General features: G+C 35.2%; 1 long non-coding RNA gene across 1 annotated transcript; it reads left to right on the top strand.

Annotated features, from left to right (window-relative positions):
* The first annotated feature begins 8,807 nt into the window (after positions 1-8,807).
* LOC311436647 lies at positions 8,808-10,123 on the top strand. Its single transcript, XR_014692995.1, has 3 exons — positions 8,808-8,941; positions 9,384-9,470; positions 9,815-10,123. It is a non-coding gene; the product is annotated as an uncharacterized lncRNA (long non-coding RNA).
* Positions 10,124-14,364: the final 4,241 nt, after the last annotated feature.

A 14,364-nucleotide genomic window follows, 5' to 3' on the forward strand; every position in this document is an offset into this window, starting at 1 on the left:
TCTTGCCAAAGAAGAAGCATATGTGACTTAAATACCAGCTTGGAAGTATGGTAGGACTCCTGGACTTTTACATGTTTTGAGAAACAGACAATTTTTATTTAGTAGTAACATCATTTGTAGGTCATGTGATTTCTTGAAACCTGAATTTACTGTTTGATTCCCCCAAACTCACATCCTCCTAAGGACTCTGGCTATCTTAAAGAATTAACTTGTAGGGAGATGAGCCATAGCATCATGGCTTTCCAGTGACAAATAGCAAGCTGATAATATCACCATGATTGTCCATGATTGTATGTTCCAGTTGCTGTTTTAAAGAAATGATGTTTTACAAACCTCTCCTTGAACTAGGTGTTCATATATATACAGTAATATTCTGTCATGGTTCAGTCACTGAAGATCTTTTAGTACCACATTTTAATTACTGTACACACCTGTGCCTTTCATAAGATGCATGATGAAGGTTAAAATATCCTGGGGCAATGGAACAAGTCAGGTTAAAAATAAATAAATAAAAATCAAGTGGGCTTTGTTTTTATGGTGAACCTAATTACAGAGCATGTAATTCAGATTTTGATTAATACATTAAAATCTCTATACATGAGAACAAAGTAATATTCAATGTCATTCAGAAGTCTTTCAATAAAACTGTAACTATTTAATGTGTTTCTGTTTTTTTGTTGTTGTTTTATTTCTTAAAGGATATCATATACTGCCAACCTATCTGTTGAATATCTCTTTTTAATGGCCTTGTAATGAAGACCCCAAAAAACTGCTCAAAATATACTGTGAGATGGTGGAATCTGTACAAGGCTGTTTAACAGTACCAAAATTAATCCTTTGCTAAAAGAGAACAAGAGGCATCTAGTTTTCTATCACTAGTGTACTTAAAGCAAGTTACCTGGTGTCTTTCCTGTGTGTCTAAATCACTGAGTTTAATACACATTATCAAGAAGTTCATTTTAGATTAGCAAAATTCATTTGAAAACATTGTTACTTAAGATCACTTAAGATCACTGTACTATTTTAGTGAGGTTGCTAGTTATGAAAAAAAGGAGGAAAAACCTCCATGTCTGTCTGATCCTGACCATGTGATTTTCTATAATTCCTTCAGTTACTGGGAACTGTCACACTTATTTTACATTTTTGGCTCTTACAATTATAGCCCAATTTTATAAGGAAAAATTAGCTTCCCTAAGGTAAGATAATGTGTGTTAAACTCAGTGATTCTCTTGTTATATGAGGGGTGAGATCCAGACACTGTGAATTCCTGGCAGAGACCTATACTTTCCTGTGTTTTCTTCATTTGGTGGAAGCTATTTCAATGTTATTTTATATTTTGGACCAGAAAAGATTAAGTTTTAGAAGAGGAAATGTAATTCTTTCCAATCAGAACTCTATTGTTCTATGAAACCTAAGATCTAGCCCTATAGATACCCTGTGTTTTATCATACTATAACTTAATGTTTCAAGATTAATATGAAACTAAGTGTAATTTAGACAAAGCCTAATGTCTTATAATATGTTGAGTAGCTTAATTAGTCCTTTTTCTATTGTTGAATTTTGATTAAAACCTTCAGTCCGCACATTTTCCTGCAAATCATGTAAAGGCATTGCATTTACGTCCTTTCTGTTTATTCAGTTTTCATGTATAGAGTTTGTATTTAATTCACAACAATTCTGCCAATTTAGACTTAAGTGACTTGAGTTACTTGGAGAAATACCATCTTGAATAGTTTTACTTAAATATATATATATATATATATTTCTTGTTCATATTTGTTATTATTTATTGATGGTTGGACCAGATGATTGTTTCCAACCATAATAATGATTCTGATTTATTCATGTTCAATCTTTTTGCTCCAGTTCCCTCAATAACTTAGTCTATCTTTCTAGTTACTTCAATGTGCAATTTGATTCCTGAGTACATAAATAGACTTTATACAGAAGATGTGATTTTCTCTTGAATTAGTTAAGTGAGATATACATCTGAATCCTCTATTGGATTAAACTGGGATTACATGGATTAAGATTATTAAAATAACAGTTATAACACATTCTATTCTGTTCTGCTCTATTCTATTTAGTTCTATTCTATTTAGTTCTATTCCATATTGACAAAACTAGTCAGACCCAAAGAACCTCAGTAAAGTCTAATAATAAATAGCTATTTAAATTATACTTCTGCTACTCTAATATAAAGGTAAGAGGTTTATTCTTATTTTTGTGTAGTCTTTTGTTTCTCTGTTTTTTTTGTTTGTTTGTTTTGTTTTGTTTGTTTGTTTGTTTTATTTTAGTTTATTTATTGGCTAGATTTTTGGCTAGATTTTCCCATTTTTTCTGACTTTATCACTTTATCTTCTTTGCTGTTTTTTATACCTCATCTCTTCCTGAGCATTACTTATTTCATCCATATCTATTTTAGTGTAGCCTTTTTCTTTCTGTTCTCTGTTTGCTTCTATCCATATTTCTGAATTTTGTCCCTTCACCTCTATTCCCTAGTTGTTTTCAAGCTATATGGCCATCATTCAGACTTCAGTGGAACAGCTGTTTGCATAGTACGTGGGGCAGAAAGAGCACACTGAAAAATAACCCAGCCCCAAACACCACAGGATAGGTTATTTCTGTTATTTCTGGACACCTTATTATGAAAGCAAACATGATTCTGAGTGATACTGAGGATGAGTAAAGGCAGATGATAGACTTTCTCTTATCTCTAACATAGTGCTTTACATTTGAATTGGTTAGGACTATTACACTACCTTTTGGTTATAAAACAAGAATGTTGCTTTAAACACAGATGTGGAAACACAATGTCATTAATGGAGAATGAGATTTCTGTAGTTAGGAAAAGGTTTCAGACAGCCAAGCACTGGTTAAAACCATCCTAAAGCATGAATAAAAATAGTCACTTGAAGCTATTTTTAAAAACTATCACACTCTCACACAGCAGAAGAACAATGGTTTCCCACTTCAAGACAATGACACAGGGAAGAAAAAAAAAAAAAAAAAAAAAAAAAAAGATTGTATCTTAAACATAAAACCTAGAAAAATATGCTAGGTACATATTATTACAGAATAATAGAATCATAGAACAGCTCGGTTTGGAAGGAACCATACAATTTCAACGTCCCTTCCATGCCACCCACTAGATCAAGTTGCCCAGGGTACCATCCAATGCAGCCTTGAACACCTCCAAGAAAAGGACAACCACAGCTTCTTTGGGCAAATTTCTGTACCTCACCGCCCTTACAGAGAAGAATTTCCTCCTAACCTCTAATCTAAATTTCCCCTCTTTTAGTTTAAAACCATTCCACCTCATTCTGTCATTATCTGGTTGAGCAAAGAGTCTTTTTTAAGTCCCCTTCAAGTACTGAAAGGTTGCAATGAGATCACCCCAGAGCCTTCTCTTCTGTAGGCTGAACAGCCCCAGCTCTGTAAGCCTTTCTTTGTAGGATAGGTGCTCCAGCCCCTTGATCATCTTTGTGGCCCTCCTCTGGACCCACTCTAACAGATCAACATACTTTTTGTGCTGGGGGCTCCAGACCTGGGGCCTCCAAGTGGGGCCTCACAAGGACAGGGTAGAAGTGGAAATCTCTGTTCAGATTATTCTAGGGCATGAACATGGAAAAAGACGGAGTTGTTCCCAGAATTTTGGACAGTAAGCATCAATTCAGACACTCATTTGTTGCTTAAAGATTTCTAGCATATTGGTAAATCTCCCATGCAGCTAGGACAAGAAGGAAAACAACAGTGACAAAATCTAATTACAGAAAAATAAAATAGATGAAGATTTTCATCTCTTAAAATTATTATTTCTGCTTTTCCGATGAGATAAGGTTTCTGTGAATTCTTGCATTAATTAAACTACTAATATAACAACTTTCCTTCCTTAACAAAACTCGTCATTAAGCCATAGTTCCCTTCTTCATTTCTTTTAATTCTGCAGTGGGTTGTAGTGTTCTTTCTCTTGCCAGATGCTCCCCACCATTGTATGACCATGAATGCGGCATCAATAATAATAATAAAAAATCCTATTACCAATTCAGAACAACTATTTTTTCGCACATATATCAAAAAGGAAGAAACAGTTATAAAAAGGACAACCTTATGTTACTGTCAGAAACTATATTTAATAAAATTTTTGACCTTGTGTTTGCTTTTCTTCCTTTTTTTCTTCCAGATTTTATCTTCTATTCCTACATAGCCATCTGCGATCTTCACATAGAATATAAATGCTTTCAGGATGTTCATGCAGCAAAGAATACAAGTAGGATGCTAGAAATGTTAGTAGCTATTAGGCATTACAAACAATACCTATAGCAGCAGACCATGGTTATTCTGATATTTTCCAGTTTTTACTGCAAAGCAGACTTTACTGTGCTACCTCAAATATTTTTGTTAAATTCAACATCAAATAAGACATGAGAAAAAATAAGGTAAATAAAAATACTCATGTTGTCATGCTGATATCCATTAATTCCATAACATGATGTTATTCTGGTAAAATCAAAGATTCTAGAAAAGCTTTGATTTGAGGATAACAGAGCTGAAAATAACATTTGATCCATCTGCATTCACTGATGGGTATGTAGCCCAAACTCTTCACTCCTTTGCATCTTTCCATTCCCCCTCCCTTCTCTTTTTGAGGTTTCTTCACATAACTGTCTTAAGAAAAGACAAATCTGTACAGGTCGTATGTTAATGTCTTTAAGGATGTAGAAGTCTCTGAAGCCAGGGAAAGACAGCTATATAAAATACATATCTGTTCTCGGAACCTTTTCACCTTCCACAGTTGAGGTGGACAACAAGAGGGTTGGGAGCTTGGACTAGCAGAGAACAGTTGACTTCAAGAGAGAAATGAATCAATGTTAAGGAATTAAAAAGGTTCACTGAGAAACATTTTTTCTTCTTCAGGGCTGGGAAAGCTGCCCAATACAGTTAGCATTTCCATCGCCTGGAAATTACATTAGAATATCTGGGAGAAGTTTCCTTTTAAAATATGGATCAGGACTAGATTTTTGGAAATATACACATGCGTAGTATATTTGAATGTTGTGTGAATATTTACATGTGAATAATAAATCAGTTATTTGTGTTGTTATGGTAAATGTTTGTTGCATAGACATCTTGTTGCTCCAGAAATCTGGCCCTTAGCAATAAAATAGCTTTTCAGACCAGAATAGAGCTCTTTGACTTAACTGTCTGTTCAAGGGAGAATGATACTGAAAGTAAAGACTATGTGATGTAGGTAAACAAATTTAGCTTCATATTACCATTGTGCTTTCAAGAATTTAGATAAAACCATAGGGCTGTCTGCTGGTGCAAAGATGTTTGTGTCCTTTAGCTGAAGCACCATACTGACTCCTTTCTAGAGTCTTCTCTGAGGAAAAGAAATAAAGTAGGCTCACAGCTATGCTACTTTTCTGGGTGTACAGCTCTGTGGAGGAGCTGGCTGGGTCCCTCCTTCTTAATCCTGGTGAGCCAGCTCAGGCAAGTCACGTGAGGCAAGTCGGGCAAGATCTATAATTTTTAAAAGAAACAAATTGAAACGATCAAGAGGTTATCATTTTCAGTCTCAGAGATTAAACAAATTCAAATGTGCAAAGTAACAGAATTTTCTGTTAAAATATTCCTAAGAATTTACCATACTGTGAAATGTTGTGCCTGATTTCACTGAGGCATGGAGCTCTGTTTCTTAAAGGTAGCTGAGCTATGAGAGGTAGTGATTCAGAAAATATAGTTCATTCCCTGAAAAATGTTTTTCTTAGTCAGAGCAGAAAATATTTGCTCTGTGTTTATTTATTTATTTATTCACCTTTTGTGCCTAAAAGATGTCAATATTTATTCCTGGCTTTGTGACAATGTTATTGCCAAGGACTGTATTTTAATTTCATTACCTTGAGTGGTAGCAAACTGGCATGGGTCTTAAATAGACATCTCCCTTAGCAGTGTGGTAGAAAGGCCTAGTTAAACAGAAATTGAAAAAAGAGACAATGGGTATACCCATTTTAAGTAGCTGTTGTGAATGCTGCTTGCTTTATCATCCTGGAAATGGTATATCTCATTGAGAAGACAGAAACCTGGATCACTTCACTTTTGCATGTATCCCATGGCAAAGCAGACTGCACCCTCTAACTCACCAAAGGCTATTTATTTTTCTCTCTTTCCTTATGCAGATGCTAGAATACGAAGCAGATGCTAGAATGTGCACAGCTGTATCAGGACTTGTTACTTTAGCAGAGGTTGTGAAAAAAAAAACAAAAAACAAAAAACAAAAAAAAAAAAAACATGAGTCTAATGGGTTCGTGTGGATCACATGAAAATATTATCAAAAAAGAAAAACAGGAACACCACAAAATCTTCTATATGTACCAACAATAAAATTCAGATGCACTTTTTTCATTTGTACTTCATACACTACATGAAATTATGCAGTTTGTTACCAAAAAATAAAGTTTTAAATTAATTTCTATAAGAATTAGTGGTCACTTTAGCTGTTACAAATTCAGGTCCAAATCACGTTTGAATTTTCCTACTTATATTAGAAGCAGAAGAGTTTACTTTCAAAATTCCTCAACCTACATCTTGAGTCAAAAGCACTCTTTGTCAGTGCCAAATTATCTCATTTCAGCAACAATATATTGCTAAAAGAAACAATCTGAAACACTTGCACTAAATGTCACAAACAGTCTTTGCTTCTGCAAAATATTTCCTTTTGCTTTATTTATAGAAATAACTATAAGCTGTTCTACCTACTTTAAATAAAAACACATACTACGTGAAAGATTTACAGTTACCTAATTAACTTACTCAGCCATAACTTCACAAAGACCGTGATTTGACCACAAAAAAGTAGTTCCTTTCAAATTTCCATATGGTTTTCAGTCCATTTTTAATGTGATATATTTTTAAACTTGCTACTCAAGCAAAGGATGCTCAGCTGATGTGGAAAGAAATGTAGTCCCTTATGTACACAACAAAATGACTACGTTTTTCTGATTTTACTCAACTGTGTACCTTCTAACCTGACCTGGAAAGAAAAGACCTGTGTCAAACTCCTGTCCACCTCTTTCAGGACATGCCTCACCACACAGTTGTGGTATCAGACAACATTAATGGAGATACTCTAGTTGGTTGGTAGTTGAGGCAAAGAATCTTTTCTTATGGTGATATTTGCTGCTGAGCTTCTCCACCTGCCACCAGCATGTGGAGTCACAAATCACTGGCTTAATCACTGAATCTGCCAAGCATCACGTTTCTTGTAAAATAATCTCTTAGTAGCCTAGTAAAATAGGCTTCTTCAGGTTTCCCCATGAGGCTCTGAAAATTATCTGCCAAGTGAGATGCGAAATTCTGGGTGACCCTCTGTCACTGGGATCAGTACCTCTCAGGCCCCAGGTCTGAAATGTTAAACATATGACTGACAGCTTGGTCAGAAGGTTTTTCTCTCTGAAATGCTGGTGATTGATGTTCAAGGAAAATAAAGATGTTATTCGAAAACTGGAAGAGTCATGACATCTGAGAGATTGAATTGTGTTGTGCTGGTGAAGTGCAGCAAAAACACAATCACTAGATACTAGACTTTTTAAAGAATACGATTTTTACATGTTAAGATATACACAATGTTGCAGCAAGGCAATATAGAACATTTTTATGTGGTGAAATCCAGAATAACCAAACAAGTTAGAGATATGATAAAATATTTCAGAAGAGGAACTACAGAACTACATATTTTATTCATACACAATGACATTATCTTAGCAGATCAGGTAAAATTCTTGCTAAAAAAAAATAAAATAATTAAATATTTATGTAACCCATTAATCAGAAAAGGAAAAAATATCCCCTTCAGCAATAAAGATTTTTGAATGGCTAATTACTAGAACATATTAATTTTTAAAAGATTAATTTTTTTCTTACTATACATATCTATTATTTGGTATTTGTCTTGTCTAACATTTGGCATTTGCATCCGGGGAAAGTTCTCGATGCCTGCTTACTGCATTTGTCCTTAGAAAGGGAATATATCAAGGCAATTACTCATTTTCAAAAAAGTAATTTACAAGTAAAATTATGGGTAACATTATTCTGAGAGTTACTGAGAAACCCCTGAAGGACAATGCGGTCACTGGTCACAGACAACATGGATTCATGAGAGGAAGGTCCTGCTTAACAAACTTAATTTCCTTTTATAACAGGGTCACCCATCTAGTTGACCAAGGAAAGCCATTTGATATCATCTTTTTGGATTTCAGTAAAGCTTTCTATACTGTTTCTCAAAATATCATTCTGGATAAAATGTCCAGCATAAAGCTATATAAAAACATATGGTATGATGGGTGAATAATTGGTTGTCAAGTCAGGCTCAAAGAGTTATAGAAAATGGGGTTACATCAGACTAGTGGCCATTCACTGGTGGGATTCCCTAGGACTCCGTTTTAGGGCCAGTTCTCTTCAATGTTTTCATAAATGCCTTGGATATAGAACTTGAAGGTATACTTAGTAAGTTTATGGATGACGCTAAATTGGGAGAAGCTGTTTGTTCCATCAAGGGTAGAGAAGCCTTGTGGAGAGATCTTGACAAATCAGCTGGGAAATCACCAGCAATATGAAGTTTAAAAAGACCAAGTTCTGTAAAGGGGAAACCCTGGAGGTGTTGAGGAATGAGAGGCTGGAGAGCAGCCCTGTGGAAAGGGAACCGGGGGTTTTGGTTGACAGCAAGTTGAGCATGAATCAGCAGTGTGCCCTGGCAGCCAAACAGGCCGACAGTATCCCAGAGTGCATCAGGCAGAGCACTGCCAGCCATTTGAGGGAAGTAGTTGTCTAGCTCTACTCTGCACTGGTGCAGTCTCCCCATGAGTACTGTGTGCAGTTTGGAGCACCACAGTATAAGGACAGAAAACTAATAGAGAGTGTCCAAAGAAGGGCTACAAAGATGGTGAGGGGTCTTGAGGGCAAGACATATGATTAGTGGCTGAAAGCACTTGGATTGTTCAGCCTAGAGAAGAGGAGACTGAGGGGAGGCCTCATGGCAGCCTGCAGCTTCCTCAGAAGGGGAACGGAAGGGCAGGCACTGAGCTCTACTCTCTGGTGATAGAGAGGACCCAAGGGAATGGAATGAAGCTGAAACAGGGAAGGTTCAGACTGGATTTCAGGAAAAGGTTCCTAACATCCCAAGAGGGTCCTTGGGCTCTGGAACAGGAACCCTGGGGAAGTGGTCACAACACCAGGCCTATGGGAATTCAAGAAATGTTTGGACAATGCTCTCAGACATATAGTTTGATTTTTGGGTGGTCCTGTGTGAAGCCAGGAGTTGAACTCATTGACCCTTGTGGGACCCTTCTAACTCAGGATATTCTATGATTTTATATCCCTTACAGTTCTGACAAACAACATAAGCAGAAAGACTTTGCATGTTTCTTCCCAGCTTACAGAGTGATTTTGAACCTATCATTTCAGCTCTCCAGGTAAAAGAGATCTGACTGCCCAAGCTACTTGATTTTGAGGGTGTCTGCCTGTCATTTCTTGTTTTTCTTAGGATTAAATCTCAAAGGATTCAAATTACATCCCAATGCAGACTACTGAGATGTGGTATAGTTTTCCATCACAAGCATATTGAAAATTAAGATGACAATTTTTCTAAAATACACCTCCTCACTCAAACAAAAATGTACATAAAATCAATTTTTAGCCAGCATTATACAACTTACTCGTTCACTAGCATAGTGGTGTCTTCTGCAACTGCAAACTAGTAACCAAATCATGTAAAAGTGATTTCCTGAAATTTGATGTGTTTTTTTTTTCTTCCCAGGTTGCCCTACTCGATGTCTTTGTGTTTTACAGTCAAGCTGACACTATGAAAAGGATTTAACTTGCCTGAAGAAGTCTTGCCTCTGGCATTAGTGACATCTGTCCTTCTGGTTTTTGCTCTCTCTTTGCAGTGTGGCTTTTTCTGGTTCCCTACTTTGATGTACCTCTACACTTACTTCATGGGAATCTTCATTGAGAGAGATTGAAAGGCAGCCAGGGATGTGAGATGAAAAACAGGCAAGCCAAACCATGATATAAGTGAACCATGATAATAATTGGACCTGATCCAGTGTTAAATCTAGCTATTCATTTGGTACTTTTAAAAAAATGTCTCCTTATGTCCATGCTTAATGTACCCTGGTTCCGCGTCTTTGCACAATGACAGCTGAATGGGAGGATCACAGAGCTCTCTAGCTTTCCTGAAGAGGTTCTTGTCTACCTGCTTTGGTTATTCTCTCTAACTGAAAAATATTTTAAAATTCTTGCACTTGCTTAGTCTGAGGCAGTTGACAATATATATATATATAATATAAAATAAAATATATAAATAAAAATAAGTAATTTAAATTATAAATAAAATATAATATATATATATATAATAACTTGTGCAATCCCATGTTTCTCTCCTCACACTAAGAACAGCATTATTCTAAAGGCTGTCCCGTCTGACTGTACTTACGTGTCAAGGGCAGACATCAGACGTTATGAGACAGAGTTAGAAAATGGATCTTTATGGGCGTCTTTCCAGTGACTTTTTTAAGATACCCTCATACCAATATCATAAAGAAAAAATAAAAAATAAAGGACAAAAGCACGTTCACCAGTTGCTACGAACTGTTAAGACCCTCTTACAAAGTCGCTGGAATGCACATATTTTTTTCTTGCCTTAAAAGGTTGCACTGGTTTAGTAAAATCACACAAACTTATGCTTTAATATTATATTATAAAACTTTTAACTCAACGCCATTTTCATTTTTATTTTATTTTTTAATTCTAATAAATAGGTAGTGCTATTCTTAAAGGATATTATGCTGTTGCATGAACACATTTTCATATAAAGTGATTAAACTTGTCTGATACTCAAATAATTTTATTTGCATAAATATAGATCAACTTTGCAGAAAAATATTTTTGCATCTTGCATAAGTCTCAGTGTGTTATGTCTAATTTCAAGTGTTAGAAAAAATTATCTGGTAAATAAATGCTCTGGGTTAAGAACATATGTAGTGTTTAACAGCATGATTTTGTGAGATAGAAATTGATTCAAAATGTAAGGTTTAGAAATAAAGTGAGAGAACCAGTATATAAATAGTTCTATATCTTAATAATAAACTTCACATATTCACAAATATGTGCAATTTAGACAGTAGTGCTCTAAGCTAAGATGCAGAAAAAATGTAAAATAAACTCTATATAAATACTGTTTATAAAGGCAGGGCAATCTTTCTTTCACTTTACAAGCTGTGCAGGCCAGAAGGGGTCAAGAAGCAAAAACAATAAAGATTTATTCTTGTAAATTTCAATTTAGTAGCAATGTTACTGATAACAGATCCACAAAAGTTGCACATGTGCAAATGAGATTCTCAAAAAAATGCAGCAGTAAGTACTAGTGATATCAGTGATTTCAATATACTCTTCCCAGTTATTTTTTGCTGCTTGTTGGAGGCTGGATTTATCAACAAAGTAAAAGCAAGATAGAAAAGCAAGGTTTAAAGATAAACAATGGTTAACTTTACATGTACCGGAATTGGTATAAATTGGAAAAAAAAATAGCAAATTTGTTTTGATTGCACTTTCAATATTAATTCTCAAAAGTCTAATGCAGGAATTTTACAGTTTTGTATCAGTAAGAGTACAAGTACCAGTTTTGTACCAGTAAGAGTACTTTGGGTAAAATACTGCAAAATTGCAATGGTTGGAATGATTTTTTACAACCCAAATTTTATTTCCAAAGTTCTGGTCAAAAGAGACATATTAAAGTTGTTTTCCTATTTTAGAGCATGCCTCCAAAAGTTTGGGCTTTACTAAAAACTGTAAATAATCACTCAGATATGCTTAAGTATAGCCACATCAAAAAAAAAACTTGGTGAAAGACTAATGTCTGAACTTAACAGCTAAAAATACAGAGTGGTGTAAAACAAAAATAAATGTTAAAATGAATACCACCTAAAGAAAAGAGAAAAGCCTGCCATAACAAAAGCAATGTAACTACATGCTACACAAAATTTGCTGAGACTTTCTGAAATCTCATACCCTTTGTTAGAATTTGTCCTTCTTAAGCTCTATGCTGATCTCAGCACCCGAGTTGTTATTTTAAAGGTCTTGTTTAAAGACTTCAGAGAGATACAAATAAAATGTAAAACTGGTCCTCCTGCAGTTGCACTAACAAGTGACACAGAACTTAATGAAAAGTTCTTGCTATGGAAGTAAGCATGAAGAGAGAATTCTACACATTCACAATTGTTATACTTTTGGAGGTATCCAGTGCTCAGGTGTTCTTGCAACATCTACCCTAATTGTATTACCCATAATTTCATTTCTTTAGTCCAGACAAATTCAGTCATTCATGTCACCCATTATAATATCTTTACCTCTCAGTTCCAGTAAATGATCCTTTGTTCAAATTTAAGGGATGCTTTGATCCTAAAAATTCTGCATAATTCTACCTTTCCCCATGTAAGGACACTCCTCTTTTTGTCATGAAATCTACCCTTGTTTCTAAGGTGGAGAACACCTCAAAGAGATTTCTATGTATTTTCCACATCAACAAGGCTGGAAAAGTTCCCCAGGTGTTTTATTGAGCATGGGTTGCCAAGCCATGGCCATTTCACATTCGGTTCCCATGTTAACTCCTTCATTAATTCATTCCACTATGTCTGAAGGAAACAGTGTTGGTCTCATGTCTTTTAACTTATAATGAAAAGTCCACAGAACTGTTACAATACTACCTGCTGGCTGCATCCCATTTCTGAACTCCCCCTTTGCCATAGCTTGACATCTTTACCCACATCATCAAAAAGTGATGTGGGTAAAAAAAACTCCCTCAGCTTTTATATTTTCTGCACTGGTGCACTATAAATAAGAAATAAGGCCATTGTTGATGTAATCTTAGCAATTATTTGGCACAAATGTGCAGAGATTAATGAAATTCATACAAAAATAGGAAAGAATACAAATTTCTAGCCAGACATGTGACACCATTGGATCAGGCTGACATCATTTTTCATTTTCCACAGAAATGGAGAGGAAAACGCTGTTACTGTTGAATGTCTGAAGGCATGCACAGTACATATACACATACATATGAAAGACCAGCTTTGCCTTGCAAAGCAATCAGTCTCTTGCAGGATAAAGCTGGCTTTCAAAATTCAAGCCAGGGAGTTAAGGAAACTCAGTGTAAATATAAATCCCCATCAGCTATTTTTGGGTATATATTCATAGTGCATTCGTGTCAGCTAGTACTGGCAGATACAAAACACACCAGTGTAACTGCTAGGTGGTCTGAACACTGAGTGATGGCTCTAAAGTTTTGTTTGTTTGTTGTTTTGTTTCATTTTGTTTTGTCGTTTTTTTTTCTGAGACATTGGTCAGAGAAAGACAATTAGCTGCTGATATCAACATAAAAATCTAGGGATTTCCTTGCTGAACTTAACTGTAAATACAACTAGGATTCAGAAAATGATAAAAAGAATGAAAGCTACTCTCCCCCATTCTCCCTTAACTTGCTCTTTCTCAAACCATTATTCTTGTTCTCTGTGGAGGGGAAGTCAACTTTTGTGACATAAACGTAATGTTGGAGATTTGCTGCAGAGGACTATCTAGAAACATGGCTAAAGTTCGCATTGCAGTTCAGCTTGTAAACTCTTGGTAGTTTTTATTTCCTATTTGAATGGAAAGACAAAGCTCAGCAATCTCCTTTCATTCTCTGTTAGAGCATTAGGAGAATTTGTCTTCTAACAATACATGTAAAGCATCCTTCCCTCAATGCATTCATCAAAGTGAACAATATTAGGAAAGATTAGGAAACAGCTAGTGGCTGTTCTTTCTGGTAGCACACTGATGCTATCTACATATCTATATATTTTATCCTCTGTACCAAAACTGAGATTGAGATGGCAAATATAAATAAATTGTGTTTCCTTGAATATTTATATAACACTAAGTGAACGTTTCTAAGGAATCTGTTTTTTTAACAGTATAAGTTCTGTACATAATACATACTTAGAACCATATTAATTGAGTGGAAACATCTGAAAGTGAACTACCTTTACTATCCTTATGTTTATCTGTACCTAATGTTTTCTCAGCATCTAAATGGAAAAATATATTAAGGTGTCAACCTTATCTGACTAATCATCATAGCTAATACCCATAATACCCACCTCTGAATATCAGTGCAGATCAGACCTTACAAAGATAAGGTCTGATCTTTGTCCACCAGCACATTAATGACTTCATTATTATTATTATTGTTATTGTTAATATTATTGTTTATGTTTAATCCAGTCACTATGTTAACACCAGAATTTGAAATGGCACAACAGAGAGCTA

Source organism: Aythya ferina, assembly GCF_964211825.1.
Source record: "Aythya ferina genome assembly, chromosome: 4".
In the NCBI taxonomy this organism is placed as follows: Eukaryota; Metazoa; Chordata; class Aves; order Anseriformes; family Anatidae; genus Aythya; species Aythya ferina.